Source organism: Piliocolobus tephrosceles, chromosome X (assembly GCF_002776525.5).
Source record: "Piliocolobus tephrosceles isolate RC106 chromosome X, ASM277652v3, whole genome shotgun sequence".
Lineage (NCBI taxonomy): Eukaryota > Metazoa > Chordata > Mammalia > Primates > Cercopithecidae > Piliocolobus > Piliocolobus tephrosceles.
In genome coordinates this window covers 27,068,962-27,080,051 of record NC_045455.1, presented here as the reverse complement: position 1 = coordinate 27,080,051, position 11,090 = coordinate 27,068,962, and the positions used below count along the sequence as shown (strand labels likewise).

The 11,090-nt window shown below is 34.7% G+C and overlaps 1 long non-coding RNA gene across 3 annotated transcripts in view; it reads left to right on the top strand.

The window, feature by feature from the left end:
• Positions 1 to 10,618, top strand: part of LOC111551793 — a 131,924-nt gene extending 121,306 nt beyond the window's left edge. For 2 of the 3 annotated variants that reach the window (XR_002734461.2, XR_002734463.1), the window contains 2 exons: positions 1,796 to 1,960; positions 10,561 to 10,618. This is a non-coding gene — a long non-coding RNA (uncharacterized LOC111551793). Of the gene's footprint in view, positions 1 to 1,778; positions 1,961 to 10,560 lie in introns of all 3 variants that reach the window. The other variant, XR_002734462.1, reaches the window with a different exon arrangement.
• The last annotated feature ends 472 nt before the right edge of the window (positions 10,619 to 11,090 follow it).

The window sequence follows — 11,090 nt, the reverse complement described above, 5'->3', positions numbered from 1 at the left end:
TTATATCAGGTATAACTCCCCAATGCAATCCCTCCCCCCTCCCCCCTCCCCATGATAGGCCCCAGTGTGTGATGTTCCCCTTCCCGAGTCCAAGTGAGCTCATTGTTCAGTTCCCACCTATGAGTGAGAACATGCGGTGTTTTAGTAGAAAAGGGGTTTCACTGTATTAGCCAGGATGGTCTCGGTCTCCTGACCTCGTGATCTGCCTGCCTTGGCCTCCCAAAATGCTGGGATTACAGGTGTGAGCCACCACGCCCAGCCGGAATTCACTCCATTTATAAAAGAAGTGGTTGAGACAACATTGCCTGTTATTGCTATCGAACCCACCCTCTTGCCAACAATTTGAAAAGAAACCATTTTTTAAAATCCTACAAAATGTTTGTTTAACTTTGCATTCATTTAGCTAAATGGAAGCCTAAAATTTTAGTATTTGTGTGATTTCGTAATTTTATTTTTCATCCAATTTTTCATGTAGGTTATTTATCTGTAATGATTTGAATTATAGTTAATCTCATAAAATGAAAATATTTTCTCTCATGTGACTTTAATATTTGATGTAATATTTTTAATTTTGTTTTTAATATAGGGAAATTTAAATGTCTAAATTTCTTAATTTTATCAGTGACATTCTCTCACATTAAACATTTATACATTGTGTACCTATTTGCATATAATATGTAATAAAATTGCCTCTCATCTTTACTAAAATAATCTGCATATATTATCTTATAATTAAAACCAAACTGGTAATAAAAAAGAACTTCACACACTTTGTTCAGGATATTTTAGTCTATTTTTCTGAGTCATTTATTTTTATTTCAGAGCTATACTGCCTACAATGTATTTTTATGTTTAGAAGTTCACACTTTTCACCATATATTTTTCAAAATGATGTTATCTATTTTCAAATATGTATTATGCAATGGATGCTAATGTATTTTTCAAAGGTAAAAGAATCAGCAAGATACTACAACTAGTTTTAAGTGCATTTAAAGATGTAAGTACTTATAGGCCATGTAATAAAGATATCTTAGAAAAGGAATATTAGCTAAATATTCTCTTATTTAACTACAAACTGCTTAAATAACAACAGTGCAATAAATGATGACCTTTGGGATTATCTTTCCTGCTGGACAGAAATTATCTACATGTGTAACAGACAAATATCTACTATGTTAACTATTCTTTCTACAGAACAGTAAGATGGATCAGTACATACAAAATCAATTAAAGAGGCATGCCCAGTACATCATTTCAAGGAAAATCATCAGTTTCTTTAGCCTACTCCCAGGTTCTGATAATTGTCCTGACAATCAAACCATGTATAGTCATAAATAATCTCCAAAGATTACTCATAATTGCAAAAGGGCTGTTCTCATTAAGCTTGGCCTATTTATTTCTATAGATTCACCAAGTGTATTAATTACGATAGAGACTATTTTTAAACATATGTTATTGAGAAAACTAAGACTAGATAATTAACTTCTATTTGTGAATTTTCACAGACTCTTGGATTGAACTTTTAAAAGATTCCACAATTATCCCTTCTATTTTGACACAAAGAAAATAAGCTCAAGTCAGTCCCTCCATAGAATTTTACCTTTAGTTTCCATAAATATGGATGAATATCTTTCTTATTGAGGTTTCAAAAATTTGCTAAGGTCTTTGGCCTGCCTGTCCAGAGAGACAGGATCCCTTCCAAGTAGCTACCAACCCAGTTTCCTTGAGAGTTGTGTGGGCATTGATTTAACCTATCAAGTGTTTGTGTTCCATAATAGTGTCCTTGTCAGAACAGATTGTACAAGAACCATACTCAAATATGAAACCTTATATACAAAAAGGAAAAAAGAAAAAAAAGAAGCCAATTTGTATTTACTCTTAGAAGCTGAGAAAAGACATGTACGAGTTAAGCAGCCCGTGAGGAACACTTCTCCAGCACACAGTTTATTGCCTTTATCAGGTGAGTTCTCATGTATGACTTGGGAATAAGTTACACAACTGTTGAAGTATAATTTTTAACAAGGCAAAATTATGACTTTAATGCAAATATAAAAGACACATGTCAAAGATTGTATTAATGTCATTAAACCCTCAATCTGATTTTTCTTCTCTGTAGAGATTTCAGCTACTTCTCATAGAAAGGGGAAGAAATATATATGTTTTAATACCTTTGTCTTGCAAAGGCAGCTTTCTCAGACATTGACTAGGTGCAAATGGAGCCTCTCTTGTATCTGCTTCTAGACTGAAAGGGAAAATGTTTGCTTTGGCTCATCTTTTATGTCATAATGCCATTCATTACAGTCTCCAATGAATAAAGAACTTTATTGATTTCCATGCTAGTAATTTAGAAATCAAATATACATTACAAATGTGAGGATTAACCTAATTTTTTATTATAATTACATTTATGACTACTTTTCTGGAGATAATCCATTCTAACATTTTATATATATACACACAAAAAGCACATTCTTCTCATTATTAAGAATCTTGTCACTGTTTCTAAAAACATAATAGCACTGACATTATAATGCTAAGGCACATTTGACTCCTTTCACCTGACTTGCATTTAATTTGTCACCATGTTTACAGTGAATAATTCTGCCTTAGCCATATACTGTAGGTGATACCGGCCCTAGTTAATTTTTTTTCTGATACTTCAAACTGGTCCCTGGGCAATCACCGTTAAGCCAATTTAGAGGAAAATAACATTGCTGCAGTAATAGGAGAGTTATAAAATGTCTCAATCCTCCTTAAGTTTACTGTTAGTTAGTACATTGAACATTCTGTATGATAAAGAGAAAAATCTCACAGGACTTTGTGGCTAGAAATAACAAGATATGTGCAAATTCTCTGCCAAATAGTCCATGTCCTGCATCATTTTTCAATGAATTATCCTTTGAGGCTTCATTTTAGGTTGCATTCTTCCCATTAGTTTCATTCTTCATCCTCAGAGGGGGAAAAAAATGGAGCGACAGAGTGTTCTCTGAAAAACTGTATCCCATAGCATATCTCTTGAACATAGGAGCAGGAAAAAAAAAATAACTCAAGGATTTCATTTGAATAAAAATGATTTATCTACTGAGTGCTGAAGGACATGAATATATTATGGGTATCTTGTGCATTTGACTTTTATTACTTTCTTAGCAAGCAGATGGCTTCATAGAATGCTTAAAAATCAATTCTAAAATAATATACATTTATTTATTTCAATGACATAAATTTTCTTATGAAATATATTGAACTGTATATGAAATTTTAGACCACTCTATATGTTCAAATTGATCCTAATGTTATAATTACCTTTGCATCTGCAAAATTCACTCTATGGTTCCATAAACTTTCATATGTTAACATACTTTTACATTTATAATTAATAGCTTTTAATGTTAAATTAATATTAACTCTAGTTATGAAGTAGACATGGGCAGAGGTTCAGGAATTAACTTTTGAAAATGAATTTTCTTTCATTAACAAAACCATATATAATTACGTAGAAAAATTGAAGTATTACTTTATATATTGTTTTTATGCTTGAGAAATTTTGCTTTGCTGTCCTTGTTCACATGTATAATTTTTTATGTATATTGTATACAGTTTTTTGTATTTAAGATAACCAAATAATTTTCACATGTATGTGATAACAAGACTTTGTTTTAGGTTATTTGATGGGGACTATGACATTTAACATAACACGTTTAACTGCCCTTTGTTTTTAATGCATTTAGTATTTTAAGTACTAAATATTACTGAGGCCAGAGCTTATGCAACTTAATATTTTCAGATCAATTCAGAGGAAAACCACTCTAAATTATGTGGGATAAAATAATGTAATAATTAGAGAATAGAAAAGGGTCAGGGTTCTTATTTACTCTAATTTGAATTCTAGGCTGAATGATTTAAGAAGAGCAGATATTACCCAGCCATCTTTATTTTCCTAATACTTAGCACAGTCTTTGCCATATCGAAATCAGATTATTTATGATGCAGTGGCTTTTGAGAAAACGACTTACTATTTTCTGAATTGTAATAGAAGGAATGTAAATTTATGTATCAGTGATACTATTTATCATTCAGCAAAATAATATAAAAATGTAATTAGAGATTCTAGACAGATAAGTATATGGGAAGTCAATTAAGTGACACTTTGAAAGTTAAACAGCCCAGGCGTGGTGCCTCACGCCTATAATCTCAGCACTTTGGGAGGCCGAGGTGAGTGGATCACCTGAGGTCAGGAGTTGGAGACCAGCCTGGCCAACATAGTCAAACCCCATCTCTACTAAAAATACAAAAAATTAGGCAAATGTGGTGGTGTGTGCCTGTAATCTTAGCTACTCTGGAGGCTGAGGCAAGAGAATTGCTTAGAACCTGGGAGGTGGAGGTTGCAGTGAGCCAAGATCACGCCACTGGACTCCAGCCTGAGAGAGAGAGGGAGGCTCTGTCTCAAAAATGAATAAATAAAATAAATAAATGAATAAATGTTAAACAAAGGCCACCATGTTGGCTCACATCTGGAATCTCAGCAATTTGGGAGGCAGAGGCAGGAGAATCACTTGAGTCCAGGAGTTTGAGTCCAGCCTGGGCAACATAATGGGACCCCAGTTTCTACCAAATATTTTTTTTAAAATAAAAATATGGAAGTTAAGCAAAAACATGGGAAGACTAAATAAAATTTGTCTCCCTTAGCATGGTCAAGAGATTCCTCTTGGATGCAGTTGTAGCTTCAGAAACTGCAAATATCCCCCCAGATTTATCCTATATTCAGTGATATTTGCCTTGTGCTCCATAAAGCAAGGGACACATATTTTGCTCACGATTGTCAGATTTCCTGCACTTTGTATTTTTTCGTAATACCGATTTTCATCATTTTTCCTTCAACATCTTTTTCCAGTTCTAATATATCACTTACCTAATCAAATTTATAAAATGTCTTACATTATGTCTCACATCAAATGGATGGAATGTGATTATCTGAAGCATTAGTCATGTTTCTTCATTGTTTTTATAGTGCCTAGTCTTGTCTCATATCATTTAGGAAATACAACTTTTATGATCAATGGATAATTGACTGCATTTACAACTACAGTGTACACTCTACTTGACCAGTAGCAGTGGCCTGAGGTTTGAATTAAAAATCAATTTATTAGACAAAACTGGCTTCACCCAATACCAAGTTTCTTTAGCCTGAGGAATGAATAAACATGAATCAAAGTCATGGCATGTATGGCAATAGTAAAGTAGAGATCACTGCACTCACAGGCACACATTACAACTTCACAGTTTCTCTACACTGGGATTCTGGGTATTCACAAGTGATAAGACTGTGTGGGTTTAGATGTTTCCAGTTCAGAGAAACCCTCAGAATCTCTTCTGAGTGTTCTCTTGCTAATTAAAAAGCATCCTCAAGGTTACATGCCTAATGCCCATTTTCTGGTGCAGCTGCATCTCATTCATTATTCAATAAATAACCTCAACAGGAAGTAGAGTTGTTTGATCTGGTACATGGGAATATGGCCAGGATGTCATTTTTCTTGGATCTAGTAGTATAAACTTACACATTTCTTGATCTAGTGTTACAAGGAGGATTTTATTTAAGGTCAAAACTTCAGGCCTATGTCAACCTAGAGAAACAGCAACAGAATCTAAGAATAACCTTTTTTGTATAACTACTAAATTAATTTGAAAACTACTAACCATTATTATTTGAATGTGACTGTTTAAATCAACATCTTTGAGAGACAGTCTGTTTTCAAATTTACCTTTTAAATATAGCCTGTTAACTCTTGCAGCCTATTTTTAAAAACCTCTGACGTTATATTAATCTCATAAGTAGATATTTTAAATGGACATTTAAATTTTTTTATTTTGCCAAATTTCACATTCTCATTCATAGATTGTCCAAGAACAAAGTTATTGTTTAAGATGCTTAAGGATCTTCCTCAAGAAATCGTATGATTTTTCCAAAAAGATCAACATTTAAAAACAGATAAATCTATTGTGCTCCAATCAAATTTATGGAAGGAAATTGTTATAAATAATATATTGATAGATATATCTTAAATTACTACAATTATAATTATTATGATGTTAGACATTACCATAGATGAATGTTTGAACTATAAGAAACACATGTGTCTAACATCTTAGTCTTACTTATTTTTTAATAAGCAATAATTTAATGTCAATTTCAATAGCACAGAGGATGGTTTTGCTTAACTTCCATATCTTTCTAACAACCCTTTAAAAAAACAGGTGTTAGAAACATTTATACCTACCTATGTTTTCATGTATTTCACATATGACAATTAACATTTTAAAGTTACATATGTCTACAACAGTCTTAATGAATCAGGTAAACACATATATTTCAAAAGTTCAAACATTGATTATTAAAAGCCTAAGATTAAAGAGTATTAATTGGGAATCCATATGTATACAGTTTCTTAGATATATTCAGGTAAAGTATAATAAATAATGAAATATAAATCCATATGATTCAATTAACTCAATTAACATAATCCAAGATGTAATTAACAATTTCTTTCACTGAATGGTATTTGTGTTTGCTTTAATGTTCATAAGACAGTCTTATAGCAGCACACTACAGAAAACATTTCATTTGAACAGTTCATGACGATTTTTTAAAAAGCCACCAGGCCCTGTGGCTCACACCTACAATCCCAGCTATTTGGAAGTTTGAGGCAGGAGGAAAGCTTGAGACTAGGAGTTCAAGACCAGCCTGGGCAACATAGCAAGATCCCATTTCTAAAAGAAATCTGAAAATATAGCCCAGAGTTGTAGCATGTGCCTGTAGTCCCAGCTACTAGGGAGGCTGAGGCAGGAGGAATCCTTGAGTCTAGGCTGAAGTATAGTGGCATGATCATAGCTCATAACAGTCTACGACTCCTGGGCTCAAGGGATCCTCCTGCCTAAGCCTCCTAAGTAACTAAGACTGTTGGCACATGCCACCACATCCAGCTAATTTTTGAATTTTTTTTTTTTTTTGTAGATACAAGGTGACATTGTTTGGCTGTGTCCCCACTCACATCTCAGCTTGAATTGTATCCCCCAGAATTCCTACATCTTGTGGGAGGGACCCAGGGGGAAGTAATTGAATCATGGGGGATGCTCTTTCCCCTGCTATTCTCGTGATAGTGAATAAGTCTCACAAGATCTGATGGGTTTATCAGGGATTTCTGCTTATTCTTCTTCCTCATTTTCTTTTGCCGCCACCATGTAAGAAGTGCCTTTTGCCTCCTACCATGATTCTGAGGCCTCCCCAGTCATGTGGAACTGTAGGTCCAATTAAACCTTTTTTTTTTTTTTCTTTTTTTTCCCAGTCTCAGGTATGTCTTTATCAGTAGTGTGAAAACAGACTAATACACAGGGTCTCATTTTATTTCGTAGGCTGGTCTTAAGAGAATATGTGGCTCAGGTTCCCGAGACATGCACTTCAGTATCTTGCTCTATTTCCTTCCTTACATATCTGATGATGCATTTAATGCTCCCTAGAACCAGTTCACTAAATACAAAAAAAAAAAAGTATAGAGTTTCAAATAATTTTTGCAGTGGATTCTCATGAACCAGAAGTATACGGCTGAAACATCACAGTCCCCTAAAGGGCTCCACCCTAGGATTGTAGGGAGGAAAAATTCTGCCAATAGGCAAAACATCAAGAAGTACATTTGGTTGTTGACTGTGCCTCAATAGAGATATAGTTAGAGGAACAGGTTGATGCTGATTCATGAATAATTTAATAGAATAGAACCAAATAGCTATATAGGATAATAAAAAAGAACATGCTTAGAAGCTTATTCCAAAGGAAGTTGAGAAAGATAAATATAATGACATTAGTATCTACTATGAGTGCTCATCACAGGCATCCATTATAGAGAATGATCCATTACAGAGAATAATTTGTTAGTGACTCCAGTTGTAGCTGCTATTCAAGCTGTGATCTCTCTATTGGAACAAATGAACAGAGCAAAGCATTGAATATTCAGCTACTGATGTGGAGAGCTGGAAAATACTTTGTGCCTTCTTTTTCCCCCTTTATATCAACAAGCAAAGACCACCAGAAGTAGGCACTTTCAAATGTCCAGAACAGCAGTTCACATGCAGTATCTTAAATCAAAGTCTGTCGATATTCTGACTGTCTTCCCTAATTATCACTCATGGGCCTTGATTTTCTCAACAGCCCATAGAACATCATGCCCATCCACTTTGCTGCTGGCATGCTAATTAGAACTGGTGATCTGGATGCAGCAAGTATCCTAGATGCTTTTGTGACACTTATGCATTGACAGAGAAAAGACCCACACTCCTGACCAAAAAGAAAACAGTCTCTATTCTCCTTATTTCAGACAGATAGACTTCTATGTGGGAAATTTGTCACAATGTTGCTGAAACTGCTAGGTCAGCAAAAAAAAATAAGATGGCTTCAAGATATGGAAAAGCTTCTGGCCCTGATTCCAATAGTTGTTGCTTTCATGGCAGAAGTCAGTTTTTTTTCTGGTCCTCAGTGGGTAGGACAGAGTCAGCACAATTTCTGTGACTCTAGGCTAATTTGAGGTGGTGCATGTTTGTCAGAAAAGGAATTAAATGCAACATTAACTTCAGCTGCAGAGTGGGTGATGACTTACATACTCTAGCCCACAGGTATCTCCTTTCTATTTCTCTTGGCCCTGCCTCCTGCAAGAGTTTCTTTCTTTCCCTGCCCTATAGATTTTTGCTAATGATTTTGCAACAGATATGCTGTTTCCATACCCTCAATTGAAACATCTAGACTGCTTTCTGTTTTTATTTTTGCTCTAAACATGGTGAAAACAATAATGATAAAAATACCTAGCCATTAATGCTATGTAACTTTAGTTAAGACTTATTAACTAGTGACCACATATCCTTGCTGTTTTCCTGCTTTGCACATGCACCGACATGACATGAGAAGCAACTTTGAGTTAAGCTCATCTTCAGCTGCCCTGCCTAGCTTATCAGGAGATCCATGCCTCAATATTAATTCTTACGATTTTTATTTAGTAACTATGTAAAAAACCTGGGTCAGATTTAGTTGGAAATACAGATATGCTAAATCTGATGGGAAATTAATATCCCCCAAAAGAAAAGGCTTTGCTTTAAAAGGTTACTTGAATTTGCAATATGTATTCTTCAGTGCTATTAGTTTCTTAGCTTCACAGACATTGTCTTTAACTGAGACTGGTGGTCAGATTTACAGTGTAATTTAATACTGATTCACAAATATTCACCCTTTTCAATTTTGTCATCTTTAAGCATAATTTTATAATTTAAAACTAATCAGGATGAAATGAGTATTTAATGTGGAATTTGAGCCCTTGAATTACAACAAGCAATAAACCAAACATATAGGTTTCCATCTATGAAAGCAAGGGGAACACAGGTGGCATACACACTTAGTAAGAAGATACTAGAAACTGCTACTGTAAGCACAGCTACAACCTTTATTTATGTAAAACAGACTAAGAGGTAAAGGATCTATTACCCTTGATAATATGCTCTCTGTATATATGTGTGTGTGTGTGTGTGTGTGTGTGTGTGTATACAGATTAACAAATTAACAGAGCAAAGCACCGAATATTCAGCTACTGATGTGGAGAGTTGGAAAATACATATATATACACACACACACACACACCCACATAATATATCTTCTTCTCACTAACTAATTTTATTACACATTCCTGTCTTTGAGATGTGACAAGAAAACAAGATGGAAATATATTCCAGAAGAGCAGATGTTATTGATTTAGAATCATTTATTTGAAAATGTTAAATGTCAAGTTTGAAAAGTTTTTAATTAAATCTTATTGCCATTTGATTTTATAAGCATACAAACCAGGTTAGGTCAAAATTCAGTCACCTTGCCTGGCTAGTTTTTGTATTTTTAATAGAGACGGGGTTTCACCATGTTGGTCAGGCTGGTCTCCAACTCTTGATCTGTTCAGTAAAATTGTTCCTCCAACTCTGCACAGGCCCACCACACATTTTTACAGAACCAGAAAGTACTGCAGGTTGGGTGTGAGAGATTTCTGGATGACAATTAAATTGGTCTGCCCTTCGTCCTAGTTACAGTGTTGGATTAAATTCCCCAGTCTCACTTACTTGTCTGTAAGGCCATATGATTAGGGAAAAGGATGTGGATGGGACTATATACCCTTTTGAGTCCTGCTCAGTTTTCCCTATAAACATTCCCTTCTACACAGCCAGGAGATAGAAGTATCTTATATCTCTGAATCACCCTCTTCCAAACAGGGAAAATCATTTTAGATTAAATTAATGAGGAAAAATGTTCTGCAATGTTAAGCCACTAAGAGATTTACTTTTATTGATTATATATTTTATTGATATTTTACTGATTATATTTATTGATATGTTTGGTAATACCACTCTAAACAATGAAAAGTATCAGACAACTCATGTTTTACCCATTTTTAAAATTAATTTGAATTGCAAAAGTATAGCAAATGATTGGGAATTTTCAAGTTTACTGTTCTTTTTGTTTTTGTTTGTTTGTTTTTGAGACAGAGTCTGGTTCTGTCACCCAGACTGGAGTGCAGCAGCATGATCTTGGCTCACTGCAACCTCTGCCTCCTGAGTTCAAATGATTCTTCTACCTCAGCCTCCTGGATAACTGGGACTACAGGTGCCTGCCACCTTGCCTGGCTAGTTTCCGTATTTTTAACAGAGATGAGGATTCACCACACTGGCCAGTCTGGTCTCGAACTCTTGATCTCAGGTGATCTGCCCTCCTTAGCCTCCCAAAGTGCTAGGATTGCAGGCATGAGTCACTGCGCCCAGCCAAAAAGTTTAATATTCTTAGTTTAAAAGTTTTGTAAGTGATTTGAACCTCATGATACAAAGTGACCTGTTATTACTTGGTCATGAATTTGTGTTATGGACCATCAAAGATGCTACGTAAGTTAAAGCCAATGATTTGGCGTTTTGCTCAGCCCAGCTGTGCAGCCTACATTCTGCATCTCAGAATTGTTATTTTTGTTCTCAACTGATTTTTCCCTATCCATTAACACTCAAGAAATGACAAAATCTCATTTTCT